Raw genomic sequence first — 25,427 nt, forward strand, 5'->3', positions numbered from 1 at the left:
TCTCTTTGTCACGGATGCTTGCTGGGTCGTGAGTGTGCTTGGATCGCTTTTCCCTACGGGGAGGTGAGTCGACCTCTTCTTCATCACTCGGGTCGTCGCTCTCCTTGTCCTCCTCTTCATCAGAGTGCCACTCGCTGCTCTCGCCTTCGCTCGCCTCCCCCTCCAGATCCTGCTCCTGCTCCCCGTTGGGCATTGAGTACATCTCAGTAAGGGCCTAAAAGACAACAAGCGAAGCAAAAATCAGTCAGTCGACAACAAGCAATTACATGATAGATCAAGAGAACACTCGGCAATTTAGAGTTGGACCTTGTCTGGTTGGCACGAGTTGTCGAGTGGAGGGACTCTCCTAGATCCCCTGGTGTTATCTTTGTTGCCAGTGATACCCGTCGGCCACTTCTCCACCGTATCCTCGTCGCCCTCTTCTGGGTGGATCCGAGTGGAATCCTCAATGCCTGAATACATCCACATCGGATGGTCACAAGCTTGAAGCGGCTGAATGTGTCGCTTAAGGAAGACCTCCAACAGATCCATGCCGGTTAGGCCATCACGGACGAGTTGGACCACCCGCTCGACCAGCACCTTCACCTCCGCTTTCTCCTCCGGGGTCACTTTCAGTGTGGAGGGCTTCTCCACTCGAGCCATGGAGAAGGGGGGAAGTCCGGTCGACTGACCTGGAGTCGGCTGGTCTTTGCAATAGAACCAGGTCGACTGCCACCCTCGGACTGACTCAGGAAGGATCATGGCTGGGAAAGTGCTTTTACCTCTCATTTGAATCCCAATACCCCCACACATCTGGATCACGTGCGTCCTCTCATCACTCGGGTTGGCCTTCTTGACCGACTGAGAACGACACGTGAAAATGTGCTTGAAGAGTCCCCAGTGTGGTCTACAACCCAAGAAATTCTTGCACATGGACTCGAAGGCAGCAAGGTACACGATGGTGTTGGGGGAAAAGTGGTGGAGTTGTGCTCCAAATAAGTTCAAGAAGCCTCGGAAAAAAGGATGGGGAGGCAAAGAAAATCCGCGGTCAACATGTGTGGCGAGGAGAACGCACTCACCCTCCTGCGGATGCGGTTCGGTCTCGCCCTCCAGGAGCCGCGCCGATTCGTGGGGAATCATTCCCCCCTCAACTAGATCATCGATGTCGTCCTGACGAATCGTTGACCAAATCCAGTCGCCCTGGTTCCAGCCACGCGGCAAGCCAGACCTCGACGAAGATCCGCCCTGGCTGGACTTCTTCCCGTTCGCCTTCGCCGTCGCCTTCTTCGCGCATTCCAAGGCCATCATCTTCTCCTTCCCCATTGCAGCAGGCGGAGCTCGAACAGAGCGGCGGCGCCGGGAGCAGAGGGAGATGTGGCGGAGAAAATGGGGGAGAAAGAGGAAGAGTGGGAACGCACTGTGCAAAAAAACCCCGATCTGGCACCTTATATGAGGTCACTTCCGAGTGGCTGACCAGTGGACCCAGGCGATCCTACCGAATCCCGCAACAGTCGCGCGCGCGATACATGGCGAAAATGGTGGTGCGGTGATCGAGGCGGCCCTGCCCAATCCAACCCGATTACTACGGCCTCCTCTGCCCCGCGCGCTTCCCAAAATTCGAATCCCACAAGATCCACGAGCAGCAGAGCAACCTGTCAGACGAAAGATTTTTCCCATATCAACACTTGAAGCTTAGCAGTAAAAGTTCACTCGACCAAACCAAGAATGGGTCAAGGCGACTGAAAAAGAAGTTGAAGTCATCGTGATTACTCCAAAGCGCGAAATTGAGTTGGAGGTGTTCTCAACTCCTTCTCCACTCGAACCCTGAACCATTCAGGGGCTAATGATGAAGCTATGTACCTAGGGTAGGGTCATAGGACTGACCTAGACACCCTCCCCTAGGACATCACCCTAAAACCAGAAGCATTCGAGGGATAGCATAATCTACTCGACCTCGAAGCATCCCACTCGGAAGACTCGAAGTCACTCGACCGCGACAACTACCACTCGACAGACAGAAGATCTAAAGTCACTCTGCACGGCAACGGTTGGACATTTACTTCATAGACTAAATAGACATTTATGTCACTTTATTGCTAGCGTTACCACTAACGCCCCCCTCTTGATGTACCTTAAAACCCTTGTAACGTGGGCTGGCTGGGGTGTAGGTGCACTCTATATAAGCCACCCCCTCCACTGGCACAAGGGTTCGAACCCCCAGTAAACACACATACATAATCTAGTCGATCGCCTTCGGTGATGAGGACATCAATACAATTGTTACACCCACAGGCCCTGCTGCTATACATACTGGACCAATTACTAGAGCTCGCGCACGCCAACTAAATTACCAGGTACTTTTGTTTCTTGGTAATGATTCTAATGTTCATGAGAATATGATGCTGCCTAAATTGGATACATTTGTTTTGCTTACAAATAAAGGGCCTAGCTTGGAGAAGGATGAACATTGGAGCAAGAACAAGCATGGAGATGATGGCATGCGCAAGGGGAACAAGAACGGAGTTACAAGTGATGATTTCAGGACTTTGAAGCCACCATAATGGGCGCATGAAGCCTTGGTCGAAATATACAAGATGTCACTTCATAAATTTCGTCCCGAGGTTATTATAGGTGCTGCGTCACTTTATTATTGGGCCAGGCCCATGTAATTTCGAAATACATAAGTATATGCTATTTTAAGAGTCCGTATGTGTGGGGAAACAAGAGATAGGGTTGATTTCGGACCCCTCCACCAAGGGCCACGAAATTCCCCCCTCTTCCTCCATATATACAGCCCTTAGGGCATCGTTTAGACTTTGGGTTTTGTTTAGATTAAAGTTCGCCATAGCTGCAACTTCGCGTACTTCGTTTGTGTTCAACGACCAGACAAAGGCGTCACAGAACCCCACCTTGATCAATAAAGCTTTCATCTTATATTCGCAATATCCAGATTGCAATCGCAGTTTCTTGCTTGTTCTTCGTTTGCTCGCAGGAAATAGACCCTCGTGGTCAGGTTGATCGTGCTCCGGCGTGGTCAATAACCTCTTGGAGTTGGTTTAGCGATTGCTAAGGCGCGACGTCCTCGCACGTTCGTAGTCGGATCGTCAAAGTCGACTGCCACCAAAGCGATATCCATCATCTCATCGAAAGACGGGACACCTTTGCCTCTATCAAGTGGTATCAGATTTCCAGGTTGCTCGGTGAGATTTTACAGTTTTTCGTAGTTTAGATCAAGTCTGTTCTTCATACCTATAGTCCACGAAAAAGCCACAAAAAAATTAGGGTTAGTTCATCATATCCGAACCAATCTGAGCCTTTGCATAATCTTTTTAGGGTTTTGCTTTGTTGAATTTGCGGTTGCATCATCGTGTCTAGTTGCTGGTCTTAGAGTCTAGTCTTTTAGAGTTTCGAGTTCTGGTCATAAGTTGTCACGCCGCCGCCGCACCATCATCATCGCTCCTGCCATCTACCATCACCGCTCCGAATCCGTATCCATATACCACCACCAATCCGTGTCCATATACCACCACCGATCCATATCCATATACTACCACCGCTACCACCACCGCTGCCATATACCACCACCATATATCCACCACCAATCTGAGTTCCTTGCTTATTAGGTTTGTTTTCGAGATCCATCTAGTTTCCGATTCGTGTTTCCTTGCCGGAGTAGGTTTCGGAAAAAAAAATTCTGGCTATCCTATTTTTAGGTGTTTCTGAGTGTTTTGAGACAGTCGCCGTTATAGGAAGTATTTTTTTGACCCGTTTCCAGTTTTTGGGTCCGGGCAGTCGAAAAAAAAAATTTGGTCGAAAAAAAAAATTCGTGCCCATCCTGTCAGTTTGACCTAGGAAGAGTTTTGAGACACTCGCCATTATAGTGATTTTTCGCAAAAAAAAGCAGCGCAAAAAAAAAGAGCGAAAAAAAATTCAGAGTGTGCTTTTCCCTTGTTTACGTGCCGCGCCGTGATTTTGTTGGTGTTCTAGGCTCGCGTCTCTAGCACAGTCTAGCCTAGGACCAGCACAGTACCGTCGTTGAGCGTTTATTCAACTTTGCATCTCTGAATTGATTATTGCTGACCCTTTTTGCTACCATACTATAAGCTTTCCCAGCTCCACATACATCTACGTCGTGTGTTTGACTCTCCCTGGTAATCGCTCTATCCAAGCTTTGAGAGTTTTTGACTACAACAGTTGCCGATCACCGCCTGCTGTTGGGTAAGAACTGGTAAGAATTTGAGATTTGCTTGACGGATTTGTGATACACCACCACCACTTCTTAGCAGTCTGTCGGATCATATTCTTGTGTGTTTCTATTGCTGCTAACCATGCCAGGATCACAAGCCGACGAGATTGACTGGGAGAACTTATCGAAGAAGGAGCTTCATGATAAGTTTCAGCAAATGATGACTGAACAGGTGCAAGATGATAGAGGCAAAGGTGTCCGGTCTTTCGATGAGATGATGTATATCGCTTTGGTGGAAGTCGACTTTGACGATCCGACTACGAACGTGCGAGGACGTCGCGCCTTAGCAATCGCTAAACCAACTCCGAGAGGTTATTGACCACGCCGGAGCACGATCAACCTGACCACGAGGGTCTGTTTCCTGCGAGCAAACGAAGAACAAGCAAGAAACTAAGATTGCAATCTGGATATTGTGAATATAAGATGAAAGCTTTATTGATCAAGGTGGGGTTCTGTGACGCCTTTGTCTGGTCGTTGAACACAAACGAAGTGCGCGAAGTTGCAGCTATGGCGAACTTTTAATCTAAACAAAACCCAAAGTCTAAACGATGCCCTAAGGGCTGTATATATGGAGGAAGAGGGGGGAATTTCGTGGCCCTTGGTGGAGGGGTCCGAAATCAACCCTATCTCTTGTTTCCCCACACATACGGACTCTAAAAATAGCCTATACTTATGTATTTCGAAATTACATGGGCCTGGCCCAATAATAAGGTGACGCAGCACCTAAAATAGCCTCGGGACGAAATTTATGAAGTGGCATCTTGTATATTTCGTCCAAGGCTTCATGCACCCATTATGGTGGCTTCAAAGTCCTGAAATCATCACTTGTAACTCCGTTCTTGTTCCCCTTGCGCATGCCATCATCTCCATGCTTGTTCTTGCTCCAATGTTCATCCTTCTCCAAGCTAGGCCCTTCATTTGTAAGCAAAACAAATGTATCCAATTTAGGCAGCATCATATTCTCATGAATATTAGAATCATTACCAAGAAACGAAAGTACCTGGTAATTTAGTTGGCGTGCACGAGCTCTAGTAATTGGTCCAGTATGTATAGCAGCCGGGGCTGTGGGTGTAACAATTGTATTGATGTCCTCATCATCCTCCCCTTCTTGAAATGAAGTCGTCCTCGACGGAAGTTCATCTTCCTCACCCAAATAAGGCTTCAAATCTGCAATGTTAAAAGTGGGACTAACCCCAAAATCTGCAGGCAGCTCAAGTTTATATGCATTATCATTTATTTTCTCTAACACCTTAAAGGGACCATCAGCACGTGGCATTAACTTTGATTTGCGCAAATCAGGAAATCTATCCTTACGCAAATGTAACCAAACAAGATCTCCAGGTGCAAACACAACATGTTTTCTACCCTTATCTCCAGCAAGTTTATATTTAGCATTCATACGCTCAATGTTTTCCTTAGTTAACTCATGCATTTTTAAAATCAATTCAACACGTTGTTTAGCATCAAAATTAACCTTCTCCGAAGATGGAAGAGGCAACAAATCAATAGGTGCACGAGGTAGAAAACCATACACAACTTCAAAAGGGCACATCTTAATAGTAGAATGCAATGAACGATTATAAGCAAATTCAATATGAGGCAAGCATTCCTCCCACATTTTCTTATTATTCTTCAAAACAGCCCTAAGCATAGTAGACAACGTTCTATTGACTACTTCAGTTTGTCCATCAGTTTGGGGGTGACAAGTAGTACTAAAAAGCAGTTTAGTCCCCAACTTAGCCCATAAACATCTCCAAAAGTGGCTAAGAAATTTAGTATCACGATCTGAAACAATAGTATTTGGCACACCATGCAAGCGAATAATTTCACGAAAGAACAAATCAGCAACATTAACAGCATCATCGCTTTTATGACATGGTATAAAGTGTGCCATTTTCGAGAATCTATCCACGACAACAAATATGCTATCCCTCCCCTTCTGATGAGGACATGACTACCTTGGATATGACCAAAAATATTGCATATATGCATATTTGTCAGGTGATTTCTAGTGCAAACTATTCAATAATCTATTTATGTTATCCAGAACAAAAATACTTCACACACTTTTGTGTTTTGTCTAATTGCAGGTGTATGGGACATTTGTACAATCCACATATGAAGATAAGGAAGAACGAGATGTTTATTTGCTGTCCAAAAAGTTCTCTCACGTCACTTTTGGCCCAAGAGAAGATAGAGTCCAAGTCTCTCACGTTCTGGATTCAGATTCGGACTGCACAGACATACCTGACTCAAAACGCACACAAGTTTTTCATACGGACTCCGAATTGGGTGATTCTTTTTTTGTTGGAAACTAGATTTCGTGCACTTTCCAACCCAATTGGAATCACCTTCAAATTCTTCCGGAGCGTTGAGTTGTGGACGAAACAATCTGATGCTGCAGCAGAATCCGAGTCAAACTACAAGTCCAAAGGTGTTACATCACCTCCACTTGGGCCCATTGGCCTTGTACGACCTAGATTTAGTTTTAGGCTGCCTTGGGACGTCCTCCCACCTCCTTGGCCGCCACCCCTTGCTCCTATATAAGTAGATCCATCTAGTAGCTTTTCCTTGGGATTTGTTTAGTTAAAAGTTAGCCAGTGCAACTTCGTGTACTTCGTTTGTGTCCAACGACCAGACCAAGACCGCTTACGGATCCCCACCATTATCAATACTTCATATATATTCGCAATATTTAGATTGCTTTATCATATTCTTGCTCGTTCTTCGATTGCTTGCAGGAATAGACCTTCGTGGTCAGGTTGATCGTGCTCCAGCGTGGTCAATAACCTCTCGGAGTTGGTTTAGCGATTGCTAAGGCGCAACGTCGTGCACGTTTGTAGTCGGATCGTCAAAGTCGTCTCCACCAAATCGATAGTTATCATCTCATCGAAAGATCGGGACACCCTCGCCTCTATCAGGTATGGTGCACGGTTTGGCAGTGAAGCACCGGGAATTAAGTCAATCTGATGCTCAATCCCTCGAATAGGCGGTAATCCCGGTGGCACGTCTTGTGGAAAGACGTCAGCGAACTCCTGCAAAATGTTAGTGACAGCAGGAGGCAAAGAGGAAGGCACGTCCTCGAATGAAAATAATGCCTCTTTGCACACAAAAGCATAGCAAACAGATTTGCTGAAATCTAGCTCATCAATATCAGATTTGGTGGCAAATAAACATGCACTTTTCAATTTAATTTCAGAAGCAACACTAGATGGTTTATTATTAGGCTTCATTTGTTGCTCAAATTCTTTTGCCACAATCTGATTTTCACTCTTAGTCTTCTCCTGTTGTGCTTTATTAGCTCTATTAATATCATCTTTCAAAATGGAATCAGGAGTCATAGGAAGCAAAGTAATATTTTTATCCTTATGAACAAGAGTATAGTGATTGTTTCTACCATGGTGTACAGAATTTTTATCAAATTGCCATGGTCTACCAAGTAATAAGGAACATGCTTGCATAGGTACCACATCACAATCAACATAATCAGCATATGTAGAGATACTAAAATGCACACGAACAGTACGTGTTACCTTAACCTTGCCGCTGTTGTTGAACCATTGGATGTAGTAAGGATGTGGATGTGGTCTTGTGGTGAGAGAAAGCTTCTTGATAGAGGCAAAGGTGTCCCGTCTTTCGATGAGATAGTGGATTTCGCTTTGGTGGAAGTCGACTTTGACGATCCGACTACGAACGTGCGAGGACGTCGCGCCTTAGCAATCGCTAAACCAACTCCGAGAGGTTATTGACCACGCCGGAGCACGATCAACCTGACCACGAGGGTCTGTTTCCTGCGAGCAAACGAAGAACAAGCAAGAAACTGAGATTGCAATCTGGATATTGCGAATATAAGATGAAAGCTTTATTGATCAAGGTGGGGTTCTGTGACGCCTTTGTCTGGTCGTTGAACACAAACGAAGTACGCGAAGTTGCAGCTATGGCGAACTTTTAATCTAAACAAAACCCAAAGTCTAAACGATGCCCTAAGGGCTGTATATATGGAGGAAGAGGGGGGAATTTCGTGGCCCTTGGTGGAGGGGTCCGAAATCAACCCTATCTCTTGTTTCCCCACACATACGGACTCTAAAAAATAGCCTATACTTATGTAGTTCGAAATTACATGGGCCTGGCCCAATAATAAGGTGACGCAGCACCTAAAATAGCCTCGGGACGAAATTTATGAAGTGGCATCTTGTATATTTCGTCCAAGGCTTCATGCACCCATTATGGTGGCTTCAAAGTCCTGAAATCATCACTTGTAACTCCGTTCTTGTTCCCCTTGCGCATGCCATCATCTCCATGCTTGTTCTTGCTCCAATGTTCATCCTTCTCCAAGCTAGGCCCTTCATTTGTAAGCAAAACAAATGTATCCAATTTAGGCAGCATCATATTCTCATGAACATTAGAATCATTACCAAGAAACGAAAGTACCTGGTAATTTAGTTGGCGTGCACGAGCTCTAGTAATTGGTCCAGTATGTATAGCAGCAGGGGCTGTGGGTGTAACAATTGTATTGATGTCCTCATCATCCTCCCCTTCTTGAAATGAAGTCGTCCTCGACGGAAGTTCATCTTCCTCACCCAAATAAGGCATCAAATCTGCAATGTTAAAAGTGGGACTAACCCCAAAATCTGCAGGCAGCTCAAGTTTATATGCATTATCATTTATTTTCTCTAACACCTTAAAGGGACCATCAGCACGTGGCATTAACTTTGATTTGCGCAAATCAGGAAATCTATCCTTACGCAAATGTAACCAAACAAGATCTCCAGGTGCAAACACAACATGTTTTCTACCCTTATCTCCAGCAAGTTTATATTTAGCATTCATGCGCTCAATGTTTTCCTTAGTTAACTCATGCATTTTTAAAATCAATTCAGCACGTTGTTTAACATCAAAATTAACCTTCTCCGAAGATGGAAGAGGCAACAAATCAATAGGTGCATGAGGTAGGAAACCATACACAACTTCAAAAGGGCACATCTTAGTAGTAGAATGCAATGAACGATTATAAGCAAATTCAATATGAGGCAAGCATTCCTCCCACATTTTCTTATTATTCTTCAAAACAGCCCTAAGCATAGTAGACAACGTTCTATTGACTACTTCAGTTTGTCCATCAGTTTGGGGGTGACAAGTAGTACTAAAAAGCAGTTTAGTCCCCAACTTAGCCCATAAACATCTCCAAAAGTGGCTAAGAAATTTAGTATCACGATCTGAAACAATAGTATTTGGCACACCATGCAAGCGAATAATTTCACGAAAGAACAAATCAACAACATTAACAGCATCATCGCTTTTATGACATGGTATAAAGTGTGCCATTTTCGAGAATCTATCCACGACAACAAATATGCCATCCCTCCCCTTCTTTGTTCGAGGTAAACCTAAAACAAAGTCCATAGATATATCCTCCCAAGGAACACTAGGTACAGGCAAAGGCATATATAAACAATGAGGATTGAGTCGTGACTTAGCTTTTTGACATGTAGTGCAGCGAGCAATAAAACGCTCAACATCCCGTCTCATCTTTGGCCAAAAGAAATGCGTAGCAAGTACGTCCTCCGTCTTCTTCACGCCAAAGTGTCCCATTAATCCTCCTCCATGCGCCTCCTGCAACAACAAAAGACGAACGGAGCTAGCTGGAATGCATAGCTTGTTAGCACGAAACACAAATCCATCGTTAACAACAAACTTGTTCCACATTCTTCCTTCTTTACAATTCTGCATTACATCTTTAAAACTAGCATCATGCACATATTGATCTTCGATGGTCTCCAAACCAAATATTTTGAAGTCAAGTTGTGAAAGCATAGTATAGCGACGAGACAATGCATCAGCAATAACATTTTCTTTTCCCTTCTTGTGTTTAATGACATAAGGGAAAGTATCAATGAATTCAACCCATTTAGAATGTCTACGATTCAGTTTAGCTTGACTTTTAATATGTTTCAAAGATTCATGATCAGAATGTATAACAAATTCTTTGGGCCATAAATAATGTTGCCATGTTTCTAAAGTCCGAACAAGAGCATATAATTCTTTATCATAAGTAGAATAATTCAGACTAGGCCCACTCAATTTTTCAGAAAAGTATGCAACAGGTTTGCCATCTTGTAATAACACACCTCCTAATCCAATTCCACTAGCATCACATTCAAGCTCAAAAGTCTTATTAAAATCAGGAAGTTGGAGTAAAGGAGCATGTGTCAACTTATCTTTCAATACCGTGAAGGCTTCTTCCTGTGCAGTACCCCAAAGAAAAGGCACATGTTTCTTTATAAGCTCATTGAGAGGTGCAGCAATGGTGCTGAAATCTCTCACAAAACGCCTATAGAATCCAGCGAGGCCAAGAAAACTCCTCACTTGTGTGACCGTTTTGGGCTGCGGCCAACTCTCAATAGCTTCAATCTTGGCTTTATCAACTTCAATTCCCTGTGGAGTAACAACATAGCCAAGAAAAGATACTCGGTCGGTGCAAAAGGTGCACTTCCCAAGGTTACCAAACAAACGTGCATCACGTAGAGCAATAAAAACAGCACGTAAATGTTCCAAATGTTCTTCCAAAGATCTGCTATAAATCAATATGTCATCAAAGTAAACTACCACAAATCGTCCAATGAAAGCACGTAAAACTTCGTTCATTAATCTCATGAAAGTACTAGGTGCATTAGTTAACCCAAAAGGCATGACTAACCACTCATATAATCCAAACTTAGTTTTAAATGTTGTTTTCCATTCATCTCCCAATTTCATACGAATTTGATGGTAGCCACTACGCAAATCAACTTTGGAGAATATTGTAGAGCCACTCAATTCATCAAGCATATCATCTAGCCTAGGAATAGGATGACGATAACGAATAGTAATATTATTAATGCCTCTACAATCAACACACATACGTGATGTCCCATCCTTTTTCGGCACTAGAATAATAGGAACAACACAAGGACTAAGGGATTCGCGTATATAACCTTTGTCGAGAAGCTCTTGTACTTGACGCATAATCTCCTTCGTCTCCTCTGGATTGGTACGGTATGGTGCACGGTTTGGCAGTGAAGCACCGGGAATTAAGTCAATCTGATGCTCAATCCCTCGAATAGGCGGTAATCCCGGTGGCACGTCTTGTGGAAAAACGTCAGCGAACTCCTGCAAAATGTTAGTGACAGCAGGAGGCAAAGAGGAAGGCACGTCCTCGAATGAAAATAATGCCTCTTTGCACACAAAAGCATAGCAAACAGATTTGCTGAAATCTAGCTCGTCAATATCAGATTTGGTGGCAAATAAACATGCACTTTTCAATTTAATTTCAGAAGCAACACTAGATGGTTTATTGTTAGGCTTCATTTGTTGCTCAAATTCTTTTGCCACAATCTGATTTTCACTCTTATTCTTCTCCTGTTGTGCTTTATTAGCTCTATTAATATCATCTTTCAAAATGGAATCAGGAGTCATAGGAAGCAAAGTAATATTTTTATCCTTATGAACAAGAGTATAGTGATTGTTTCTACCATGGTGTACAGAATTTTTATCAAATTGCCATGGTCTACCAAGTAATAAGGAACATGCTTGCATAGGTACCACATCACAATCAACATAATCAGCATATGTAGAGATACTAAAATGCACACGAACAGTACGTGTTACCTTAACCTTGCCGCTGTTGTTGAACCATTGGATGTAGTAAGGATGTGGATGTGGTCTTGTGGTGAGAGAAAGCTTCTTGATAGAGGCAAAGGTGTCCCGTCTTTCGATGAGATAGTGGATTTCGCTTTGGTGGAAGTCGACTTTGACGATCCGACTACGAACGTGCGAGGACGTCGCGCCTTAGCAATCGCTAAACCAACTCCGAGAGGTTATTGACCACGCCGGAGCACGATCAACCTGACCACGAGGGTCTGTTTCCTGCGAGCAAACGAAGAACAAGCAAGAAACTGAGATTGCAATCTGGATATTGCGAATATAAGATGAAAGCTTTATTGATCAAGGTGGGGTTCTGTGACGCCTTTGTCTGGTCGTTGAACACAAACGAAGTACGCGAAGTTGCAGCTATGGCGAACTTTTAATCTAAACAAAACCCAAAGTCTAAACGATGCCCTAAGGGCTGTATATATGGAGGAAGAGGGGGGGAATTTCGTGGCCCTTGGTGGAGGGTTCCGAAATCAACCCTATCTCTTGTTTCCCCACACATACGGACTCTAAAAATAGCCTATAATTATGTATTTCGAAATTACATGGGCCTGGCCCAATAATAAGGTGACGCAGCACCTAAAATAGCCTCGGGACGAAATTTATGAAGTGGCATCTTGTATATTTCGTCCAAGGCTTCATGCACCCATTATGGTGGCTTCAAAGTCCTGAAATCATCACTTGTAACTCCGTTCTTGTTCTCCTTGCGCATGCCATCATCTCCATGCTTGTTCTTGCTCCAATGTTCATCCTTCTCCAAGCTAGGCCCTTCATTTGTAAGCAAAACAAATGTATCCAATTTAGGCAGCATCATATTCTCATGAACATTAAAATCATTACCAAGAAACGAAAGTACCTGGTAATTTAGTTGGCGTGCACGAGCTCTAGTAATTGGTCTAGTATGTATAGCAGCAGGGGCTGTGGGTGTAACAATTGTATTGATGTCCTCATCATCCTCCCCTTCTTGAAATGAAGTCATCCTCGACGGAAGTTCATCTTCCTCACCCAAATAAGGCTTCAAATCTGCAATGTTAAAAGTGGGACTAACCCCAAAATCTGCAGGCAGCTCAAGTTTATATGCATTATCATTTATTTTCTCTAACACCTTAAAGGGACCATCAGCATGTTAAAAGCAGTTTAGTCCCCAACTTAGCCCATAAACATCTCCAAAAGTGGCTAAGAAATTTAGTATCACGATCTGAAACAATAGTATTTGGCACACCATGCAAGCGAATAATTTCACGAAAGAGCAAATCAGCAACATTAACAGCATCATCGCTTTTATGACATGGTATAAAGTGTGCCATTTTCGAGAATCTATCCACGACAACAAATATGCTATCCCTCCCCTTCTTTGTTCGAGGTAAACCTAAAACAAAGTCCATAGATATATCCTCCCAAGGAACACTAGGTACAGGCAAAGGCATATATAAACCATGAGGATTGAGTCGTGACTTAGCTTTTTGACATGTAGTGCATCGAGCAATAAAACTCTCAACATCCCGTCTCATCTTTGGCCAAAAGAAATGTGTAGCAAGTACGTCCTCCGTCTTCTTCACGCCAAAGTGTCCCATTAATCCTCCTCCATGCGCCTCCTGCAACAACAAAAGACGAACGGAGCTAGCTGGAATGCATAGCTTGTTAGCACGAAACACAAATCCATCGTTAACAACAAACTTGTTCCACATTCTTCCTTCTTTACAATTATGCATTACATCTTTAAAATTAGCATCATGCACATATTGATCTTTGATGGTCTCCAAACCAAATATTTTGAAGTCAAGTTGTGAAAGCATAGTATAGCGACGAGACAAAGCATCAGCAATAACATTTTCTTTTCCCTTCTTGTGTTTAATGACATAAGGGAAAGTCTCAATGAATTCAACCCATTTAGCATGTCTACGATTCAGTTTAGCTTGACTTTTAATATGTTTCAATGATTCATGATCAGAATGTATAACAAATTCTTTGGGCCATAAATAATGTTGCCATGTTTCTAAAGTCCGAACAAGAGCATATAATTCTTTATCATAAGTAGAATAATTCAGACTAGGCCCACTCAATTTTTCAGAAAAGTATGCAACAGGTTTGCCATCTTGTAATAACACACCCCCTAATCCAATTCCACTAGCATCACATTCAAGCTCAAAAGTCTTATTAAAATCAGGAAGTTGGACTAAAGGAGCATGTGTCAACTTATCTTTCAATACCGTGAAGGCTTCTTCCTGTGCGGTACCCCAAAGAAAAGGCACATCTTTCTTTGTAAGCTCATTGAGAGGTGCAGCAATGGTGCTGAAATCTCTCACAAAACGCCTATAGAAGCCAGCGAGGCCAAGAAAACTCCTCACTTGTGTGACCGTTTTGGGCTGCGGCCAACTCTCAATGGCTTCAATCTTGGCTTTATCAACTTCAATTCCCTGTGGAGTAACAACATAGCCAAGAAAAGATACTCGGTCGGTGCAAAAGGTGCACTTCCCAAGGTTACCAAACAAACGTGCATCACGTAGAGCAATAAAAACAGCACGTAAATGTTCCAAATGTTCCTCCAAAGATCTGCTATAAATCAATATGTCATCAAAGTAAACTACCACAAATCGTCCAATGAAAGCACGTAAAACTTCGTTCATTAATCTCATGAAAGTACTAGGTGCATTAGTTAACCCAAAAGGCATGACTAACCACTCATATAATCCAAACTTAGTTTTAAATGCTGTTTTCCATTCATCTCCCAATTTCATACGAATTTGATGGTAGCCACTACGCAAATCAACTTTGGAGAATATTGTAGAGCCACTCAATTCATCAAGCATATCATCTAGCCTAGGAATAGGATGACGATAACGAATAGTAATATTCTTAATGCCTCTACAATCAACACACATACGTGATGTACCATCCTTTTTCGGCACTAGAATAATAGGAACAGCACAAGGACTAAGGGATTCGCGTATATAACCTTTGTCGAGAAGCTCTTGTACTTGACGCATAATCTCCTTCGTCTCCTCTGGATTGGTACGGTATGGTGCACGGTTTGGCAGTGAAGCACCGGGAATTAAGTCAATCTGATGCTCAATCCCTCGAATAGGCGGTAATCCCGGTGGCACGTCTTGTGGAAAAACGTCAGCGAACTCCTGCAAAATGTTAGTGACAGCAGGAGGCAAAGAGGAAGGCACGTCCTCGAATGAAAATAATGCCTCTTTGCACACAAAAGCATAGCAAACAGATTTGCTGAAATCTAGCTCATCAATATCAGATTTGGTGGCAAATAAACATGCACTTTTCAATTTAATTTCAGAAGCAACACTAGATGGTTTAATATTAGGCTTCATTTGTTGCTCAAATTCTTTTGCCACAATCTGATTTTCACTCTTAGTCTTCTCCTGTTGTGCTTTATTAGCTCTATTAATATCATCTTTCAAAATGGAATCAGGAGTCATAGGAAGCAAAGTAATATTTTTATCCTTATGAACAAGAGTATAGTGATTGTTTCTACCATGGTGTACAGAATTTTTATCAAATTGCCATGGTCTACCAAGTAATAAGGAACATGCTTGCATAGGTACCACATCACAATCAACATAATCAGCATATGTAGAGATACTAAAATGCACACGAACAGTACGTGTTACCTTAACCTTGCCGCTGTTGTTGAACCATTGGATGTAGTAAGGATGTGGATGTGGTCTTGTGGTGAGAGAAAGCTTCTCCACCATCTCCATGCTAGCCAAGTTGTTGCAGCTCCCTCCGTCTATTATGACGCGCACAGAACGTTCCTTCACAACTCCCTTGGTATGGAACAAATTGTGCCTCTGATTTTGCTCAGCTTGTGTGACCTGCACACTCAAAACACGTTGAGCAACTAAACATTCATACCTGTCAGCGTCTTTAGGAGCCATGTATTGCGTCTGATGATCAGAATCATCTCCACCATGTTCTTCACGTGTAATAAGAGCCAATGTCTCCTCATCATAGTCACTAGCGGACTCATATCCACCATCCGCGGTAGCAATCATCACACGCGGAGATTTGCATTCCCTCGCATAATGACCTCCTCCCTTACAACGACGACAAATAATATCACTTGTGTGCCCTGTTGATGCCATGGAAGAAGAAGAAAGCTGTGCAGGCCCCGCAGGTGCGCTCTTGGCAGATAATGGTGGTTGTTCCTGTTTTCTTGTATCACGACTCTAGGAGGCACCTGATTGAGGTGCTGGTGCAGTTGAAGTAGAAGATGCACGCGGCGTCCATGAGGAAGGTCGGCCTGCAGAAAAGTTAGTTCGCGCCAATGCTTGTCGATCCTGCACTTCACGTTCAGCTTTACAAGCAAGATGGAATAAACGAGTGATATTAGTATACTCCTTATAGTCTAGAATGGTCTGAATCTCTCTATTTAATCCACCCAGAAAACGTGCAAGCATAGCTTCATTCTCCTCAACAATACCACATCGAATCATGCCAGTTTGTAATTCCTGATAATATTCTTCTACAGAATTTTTTCCTTGTCTTAAACGCTGAAATTTTTGAAGCAATTCACGTTGATAATATGGTGGAACCCAACGCGTACGCATAGCAGTTTTCAAAGCAGCCCAAGTAGTTGGAATAGGATATAATCTACAATGTTCAGACCACCATACACATGCAAAACTAGTGAAAGCACAAACAGCAGCAGCAACTCGTCTCTCCTCAGGATATTGTAAACATGTAAATCGTTGTTCAGTTTCTAACTCCCAAGTAAGATATATATCAGGAACATATCTACCCTCAAATGGTGGAATATTCAATTTCAGTTTAGGAATATGGACATCATCTCGTACCTGAGGTGGTGGTGCAGGCCTACCATTACGAATATATACCTGAGGTCGACCTGCTGGTGGTGGTGCTGGTGGCTGCTCGTAGATCTGATTTTGATCAACCTCATCCTCATAATCGCCCGCATACTCATCATCCTCCTGGGTACCAGCAGGAGCAGTAGCAGGAGCCAAAGAAGCACCAACAGCAGTAACAACGGCACCAGAATTTTGTCCTGGCACAATAGGAACACGCTGTGCTCGTCCATACTGATTCGGAAGGGGGCGTAGTTGTTGTTGTTGCAGAGGTGCGACAGGTGCAGCCGGTGGTGGAAGACGCGCAAGCAGTTCATTAAATCTGTTATCGAGCTTTGTTTCGAACGTCTTCTCAAGGCCAGTGATCTTCTCCATGGCCTCTTCAAAATTGTTCAGCACATCTTGTACCTGTTCAGTCATCATTTGCTGAAACTTATCATGAAGCTCCTTGTTCGATAAGTTCTCCCAGTCAATCTCGTCGGCTTGTGATCCTGGCATGGTTAGCAGCAATAGAAACACACAAGAATATGATCCTACAGACTACTAAGAAGTGGTGGTGGTGTATCACAAATCCGTCAAGCAAATCTCAAATTCTTACCAGTTCTTACCCAGCAGCAGGCGGTGATCGGCAACCGTTGTAGTCAAAAACTCTCAAAACTTGGATAGAGCGATTACCAGGGAGAGTCAAACACACGACGTAGATGTATGTGGAGCTGGGAAGGCTTATAGTATGGTAGCAAAAAGGGTCAGCAATTGATAGAGGCGGAGGTGTCCCGTCTTTCGATGAGATGATGGATTTCGCTTTGGTGGAAGTCGACTTTGACGATTCGACTACGAACGTGCGAGGACGTCGCGCCTTAGCAATCGCTAAACCAACTCCGAGAGGTTATTGACCACGCCGGAGCACGATCAACCTGACCACGAGGGTCTGTTTCCTGCGAGCAAACGAAGAACAAGCAAGAAACTGAGATTGCAATCTGGATATTGCGAATATAAGATGAAAGCTTTATTGATCAAGGTGGGGTTCTGTGACGCCTTTGTCTGGTCGTTGAACACAAACGAAGTACGCGAAGTTGCAGCTATGGCGAACTTTTAATCTAAACCAAACCCAAAGTCTAAACGATGCCCTAAGGGCTGTATATATGGAGGAAGAGGGGGGAATTTCGTGGCCCTTGGTGGAGGGGTCCGAAATCAACCCTATCTCTTGTTTCCCCACACATACGGACTCTAAAAATAGCCTATACTTATGTATTTCGAAATTACATGGGCCTGGCCCAATAATAAGGTGACGCAGCACCTAAAATAGCCTCGGGACGAAATTTATGAAGTGGCATCTTGTATATTTCGTCCAAGGCTTCATGCACCCATTATGGTGGCTTCAAAGTCCTGAAATCATCACTTGTAACTCCGTTCTTGTTCCCCTTGCGCATGCCATCATCTCCATGCTTGTTCTTGCTCCAATGTTCATCCTTCTCCAAGCTAGGCCCTTCATTTGTAAACAAAACAAATGTATCCAATTTAGGCAGCATCATATTCTCATGAACATTAGAATCATTACCAAGAAACGAAAGTACCTGGTAATTTAGTTGGCGTGCACGAGCTCTAGTAATTGGTCCAGTATGTATAGTAGCAGGGGCTGTGGGTGTAACAATTGTATTGATGTCCTCATCAGTACCACATCACAATCAACATAATCAGCATATGTAGAGATACTAAAATGCACACGAACAGTACGTGTTACCTTAACCTTGCCGCTGTTGTTGAACCATTGGATGTAGTAAGGATGTGGATGTGGTCTTGTGGTGAGAGAAAGCTTCTCCACCATCTCCATGCTAGCCAAGTTGTTGCAGCTCCCTCCGTCTATTATGACGCGCACAGAACGTTCCTTCACAACTCCCTTGGTATGGAACAAATTGTGCATCTGATTTTGCTCAGCTTGTGTGACCTGCACACTCAAAACACGTTGAGCAACTAAACATTCATACCTGTCAGCGTCTTCAGGAGCCATGTATTGCGTCTCATGATCAGAATCATCTCCACCATGTTCTTCACGTGTAATAAGAGCCAATGTCTCCTCATCATAGTCACTAGCGGACTCATATCCACCATCCGCGGTAGCAATCATCACACGCGGAGATTTGCATTCCCTCGCATAATGACCTCCTCCCTTACAACGACGACAAATAATATCACTTGTGTGCCCTGTTGATGCCATGGAAGAAGAAGAACGCTGTGCAGGCCCCGCAGGTGCGCTCTTGGCAGATAATGGTGGTTGTGCCTGTTTTCTTGTATCACGTCTGGAGGTGGCACCGGATGGAGGTGCTGGTGCAGTTGAAGTAGAAGATGCACGTGGTGTCCATGATGAAGGTCGGCCTGCAGAAAAGTTAGTTCGCCCCAATGCTTGTCGATCCTGCACTTCACGTTCAGCTTTACAAGCAAGATGGAATAAACGAGTGATATTAGTATACTCCTTATAGTCTAGAATGGTCTGAATCTCTCTATTTAATCCACCCAGAAAACGTGCAAGCATAGCTTCATTCTCCTCAACAATACCACATCTAATCATGCCAGTTTGTAATTCCTGATAATATTCTTCTACAGAATTTTTTCCTTGTCTTAAACGCTGCAATTTTTGAAGCAATTCACGTTGATAATATGGTGTAACCCAACGCGTACGCATAGCAGTTTTCAAAGCAGCCCAAGTAGTTGGAATAGGATATAATCTACAATGTTCAGACCACCATACACATGCAAAACTAGTGAAAGCACAAACAGCAGCAGCAACTCGTCTCTCCTCAGGATATTGTAAACATGTAAATCGTTGTTCAGTTTCTAACTCCCAAGTAAGATATATATCAGGAACATATCTACCCTCAAATGGTGGAATATTCAATTTCAGTTTAGGAATATGGACATCATCTCGTACCAGAGGTGGTGGTGCAGGCCTACCATTACGAATATATACCTGAGGTCGACCTGCTGGTGGTGGTGCTGGTGGCTGCTCGTAGATCTGATTTTGATCAACCTCATCCTCATAATCGCCCGCATACTCATCATCCTCCTGGGTACCAGCAGGAGCAGTAGCAGGAGCCAAAGAAACACCAACAGCAGTAACAGCGGCACCAGAATTTTGTCCTGGCACAATAGGAACACGCTGTGCTCGTCCATACTGATTCGGAAGGGGGCGTAGTTGTTGTTGTTGCAGAGGTGCGACAGGTGCAGCCGGTGGTGGAAGACGCGCAAGCAGTTCATTAAATCTGTTATCGAGCTTTGTTTCGAACGTCTTCTCAAGGCCAGTGATCTTCTCCATGGCCTCTTCAAAATTGTTCAGCACATCTTGTACCTGTTCAGTCATCATTTGCTGAAACTTAACATGAAGCTCCTTGTTCGATAAGTTCTCCCAGTCAATCTCGTCGGCTTGTGATCCTGGCATGGTTAGCAGCAATAGAAACACACAAGAATATGATCCTACAGACTACTAAGAAGTGGTGGTGGTGTATCACAAATCTGTCAAGCAAATCTCAAATTCTTACCAGTTCTTACCCAGCAGCAGGCGGTGATCGGCAACCGTTGTAGTCAAAAACTCTCAAAGCTTGGATAGAGCGATTACCAGGGAGAGTCAAACACACGACGTAGATGTATGTGGAGCTGGGAAGGCTTATAGTATGGTAGCAAAAAGGGTCAGCAATAATCAATTCAGAGATGCAAAGTTGAATAAACGCTCAACGACGTACTGTGCTGGTCCTAGGCTAGACTGTGCTAGAGACGCGAGCCTAGAACACCAACAAAATCACGGCGCGGCACGTAAACAAGGGAAAAGCACACTCTGAATTTTTTTTTCGCTCTTTTTTTTTGCGCTCTTTTTTTTGCGCTGCTTTTTTTTTGCGAAAAATCACTATAATGGCGAGTGTCTCAAAACTCTTCCTAGGTCAAACTGACAGGATGGGCACGAAATTTTTTTGTTCGACCAAAATTTTTTTTTTTTCGACTGCCCGGACCCAAAAACTGGAAACAGGTCAAAAAAACTTCCTATAATGGCACCTGTCTCAAAACACTCAGAAACACCTAAAAATAGGATAGCCAGAAATTTTTTCGAAAAATGCGTTTTCGAAAAATTTTGGGCCTAAACGGAGCGTGGCTACCCGACTCTTTTTTTTTCGCTCTTTTTTTCCGAAACCTACTCCGGCAAGGAAACACGAATCGGAATCTAGATGGATCTCGAAAACAAACCTAATATCCAAGGAACTCGGATTGGTGGTGGATATATGGTGGTGGTATATGGCAGCGGTGGTGGTAGCGGTGGTAGTATATGGATATGGATCGGTGGTGGTATATGGATACGGATTCGGAGCGGTGGCGGATAAGCGGTGGTGGTAGATGGCAGGGGCGATGATGATGGTGCGGCGGCGGCGTGACAACTTATGACCAGAACTCGAAACTCTAAAAGACTAGACTCTAAGACCAGCAACTAGACACGACGATGCAACCGCAAATTCAACAAAGCAAAACCCTAAAAAGATTATGCAAAGGCTCAGATTGGTTCGGATATGATGAACTAACCCTAATTTTTTTTGTGGCTTTTTCGTGGACTGTAGGTATGAAGAACAGACTCGATCTAAACTATGAAAAACTGTAAAATCTCACCGAGCAACCTGGAAATCTGATACCACTTGATAAAGGCGGAGGTGTCCCGTCTTTCGATGAGATGATGGATATCGCTTTGGTGGAAGTCGACTTTGACGATCCGACTACGAACGTGCGAGGACGTCGCGCCTTAGCAGTCGCTAAACCAACTCCGAGAGGTTATTGACCACGCCGGAGCACGATCAACCTGACCACGAGGGTCTGTTTCCTGCGAGCAAACGAAGAACAAGCAAGAAACTAAGATTGCAATCTGGATATTGCGAATATAAGATGAAAGCTTTATTGATCAAGGTGGGGTTCTGTGACGCCTTTGTCTGGTCGTTGAACACAAACGAAGTACGCGAAGTTGCAGCTATGGCGAACTTTTAATCTAAACAAAACCCAAAGTCTAAACGATGCCCTAAGGGCTGTATATATGGAGGAAGAGGGGGGGAATTTCGTGGCCCTTGGTGGAGGGGTCCGAAATCAACCCTATCTCTTGTTTCCCCACACATACGGACTCTAAAATACCCTATACTTATGTATTTCGAAATTACATGGGCCTGGCCCAATAATAAGGTGACGCAGCACCTAAAATAGCCTCGGGACGAAATTTATGAAGTGGCATCTTGTATATTTCGTCCAAGGCTTCATGCACCCATTATGGTGGCTTCAAAGTCCTGAAATCATCACTTGTAACTCCGTTCTTGTTCCCCTTGCGCATGCCATCATCTCCATGCTTGTTCTTGCTCCAATGTTCATCCTTCTCCAAGCTAGGCCCTTCATTTGTAAGCAAAACAAATGTATCCAATTTAGGCAGCATCATATTCTCATGAACATTAGAATCATTACCAAGAAACGAAAGTACCTGGTAATTTAGTTGGCGTGCACGAGCTCTAGTAATTGGTCCAGTATGTATAGCAGCAGGGGCTGTGGGTGTAACAATTGTATTGATGTCCTCATCATCCTCCCGTTCTTGAAATGAAGTCGTCCTCGACGGAAGTCCATCTTCCTCACCCAAATAAGGCTTCAAATCTGCAATGTTAAAAGTGGGACTAACCCCAAAATCTGCAGGCAGCTCAAGTTTATATGCATTATCATTTATTTTCTCTAACACCTTAAAGGGACCATCAGCACGTGGCATTAGCTTTGATTTGCGCAAATCAGGAAATCTATCCTTACGCAAATGTAACCAAACAAGATCTCCAGGTGCAAACACAACATGTTTTCTACCCTTATCTCCAGCAAGTTTATATTTAGCATTCATACGCTCAATGTTTTCCTTAGTTAACTCATGCATTTTTAAAATCAATTCAGCACGTTGTTTAGCATCAAAATTAACCTTCTCCGAAGATGGAAGAGGCAACAAATCAATAGGTGCACGAGGTAGGAAACCATACACAACTTCAAAAGGGCACATCTTAGTAGTAGAATGCAATGAACGATTATAAGCAAATTCAATATGAGGCAAGCATTCCTCCCACATTTTCTTATTATTCTTCAAAACAGCCCTAAGCATAGTAGACAACGTCCTATTGACTACTTCAGTTTGTCCATCAGTTTGGGGGTGACAAGTTGATAGAGGCAAAGGTGTCCCGTCTTTCGATGAGATGGTGGATTTCGCTTTGGTGGAAGTCGACTTTGACGATCCGACTACGAACGTGCGAGGACGTCGCGCCTTAGCAATCGCTAAACCAACTCCGAGAGGTTATTGACCACGCCGGAGCACGATCAACCTGACCACGAGGGTCTGTTTCCTGCGAGCAAACGAAGAACAAGCAAGAAACTGAGATTGCAATCTGGATATTGCGAATATAAGATGAAAGCTTTATTGATCAAGGTGGGGTTCTGTGACGCCTTTGTCTGGTCGTTGAACACAAACGAAGTACGCGAAGTTGCAGCTATGGCGAACTTTTAATCTAAACAAAACCCAAAGTCTAAACGATGCCCTAAGGGCTGTATATATGGAGGAAGAGGGGGGAATTTCGTGGCCCTTGGTGGAGGGGTCCGAAATCAACCCTATCTCTTGTTTCCCCACACATACGGACTCTAAAAATACCCTATACTTATGTATTTCGAAATTACATGGGCCTGGCCCAATAATAAGGTGACGCAGCACCTAAAATAGCCTCGGGACGAAATTTATGAAGTGGCATCTTGTATATTTCGTCCAAGGCTTCATGCACCCATTATGGTGGCTTCAAAGTCCTGAAATCATCACTTGTAACTCCGTTCTTGTTCCCCTTGCGCATGCCATCATCTCCATGCTTGTTCTTGCTCCAATGTTCATCCTTCTCCAAGCTAGACCCTTCATTTGTAAGCAAAACAAATGTATCCAATTTAGGCAGCATCATATTCTCATGAACATTAGAATCATTACCAAGAAACGAAAGTACCTGGTAATTTAGTTGGCGTGCACGAGCTCTAGTAATTGGTCCAGTATGTATAGCAGCAGGGGCTGTGGGTGTAACAATTGTATTGATGTCCTCATCATCTGGCAATCGCTTTACTCAATATTGGGAGTTACTTGACACCGCTGGTTGCCGATCACCGCCTGCTGCATGGTAAGAACTTGTAAGATATTGATATTTGCTTTACTGTGAGCGTTTTACCACCACATCCTAGTAGTTATAGGAACATTATTTTTGGGTTTTGTTTCTTGTTCTACTAATCATGACAGGATCCAGAGTCAATTCATGGGCTTTGTCGATCGCGGGAGACGTGCCACCACCTTTGCAAATACCACAACCGTCACGAGAGGTGCACAAACATCCAAATGCACATGATCAGGTTAATGTATCTATACCACCATTTAATGGCCGTTTTAAACCTGCTTTATATATTGAATGGGAGTTCGACATAAAAAATATATTTGCTTCCCATAATTTCAATGAACATAAAAAGGTTAAGGTTGCGGTTGGTTCTTTCACTGGTTATGCTTTGGTTTGGTGGAGTGAATATTGTCGGTTACACCCTGATTATATACCTACTACTTGGGATGATTTGAAACTTGCCATGCGACATACTTTCGTCCCTGCTTATTATACTCGTGACATGATTAAGAAGTTGCAACACTTAAAACAAGGTAGTGAAACTGTAACAAAATATTATGATGATTTACAAACTACTGATAGAGGCGAGGGTCCCGATCTTTCGATGAGATGATGGATATCGCTTTGGTGGAAGTCGACTTTGACGATCCGACTACGAACGTGCGAGGACGTCGCGCCTTAGCAATCGCTAAACCAACTCCGAGAGGTTATTGACCACGCCGGAGCACGATCAACCTGACCACGAGGGTCTGTTTCCTGCGAGCAAACGAAGAACAAGCAAGAAACTAAGATTGCAATCTGGATATTGCGAATATAAGATGAAAGCTTTATTGATCAAGGTGGGGTTCTGTGACGCCTTTGTCTGGTCGTTGAACACAAACGAAGTACGCGAAGTTGCAGCTATGGCGAACTTTTAATCTAAACAAAACCCAAAGTCTAAACGATGCCCTAAGGGCTGTATATATGGAGGAAGAGGGGGGAATTTCGTGGCCCTTGGTGGAGCAGTCCGAAATCAACCCTATCTCTTGTTTCCCCACACATATGGACTCTAAAAATAGCCTATACTTATGTATTTCGAAATTACATGGGCCTGGCCCAATAATAAGGTGACGCAGCACCTAAAATAGCCTCGGGACGAAATTTATGAAGTGGCATCTTGTATATTTCGTCCAAGGCTTCATGCACCCATTATGGTGGCTTCAAAGTCCTGAAATCATCACTTGTAACTCCGTTCTTGTTCCCCTTGCGCATGCCATCATCTCCATGCTTGTTCTTGCTCCAATGTTCATCCTTCTCCAAGCTAGGCCCTTCATTTGTAAGCAAAACAAATGTATCCAATTTAGGCAGCATCATATTCTCATGAACATTAGAATCATTACCAAGAAACGAAAGTACCTGGTAATTTAGTTGGCGTGCACGAGCTCTAGTAATTGGTCCAGTATGTATAGCAGCAGGGGCTGTGGGTGTAACAATTGTATTGATGTCCTCATCACGGGGTGTCCCGATCTTTCGATG

The sequence above is a fragment of the Triticum aestivum genome, chromosome 1A, assembly GCF_018294505.1.
Source record: "Triticum aestivum cultivar Chinese Spring chromosome 1A, IWGSC CS RefSeq v2.1, whole genome shotgun sequence".
Taxonomy (NCBI): Eukaryota; Viridiplantae; Streptophyta; class Magnoliopsida; order Poales; family Poaceae; genus Triticum; species Triticum aestivum.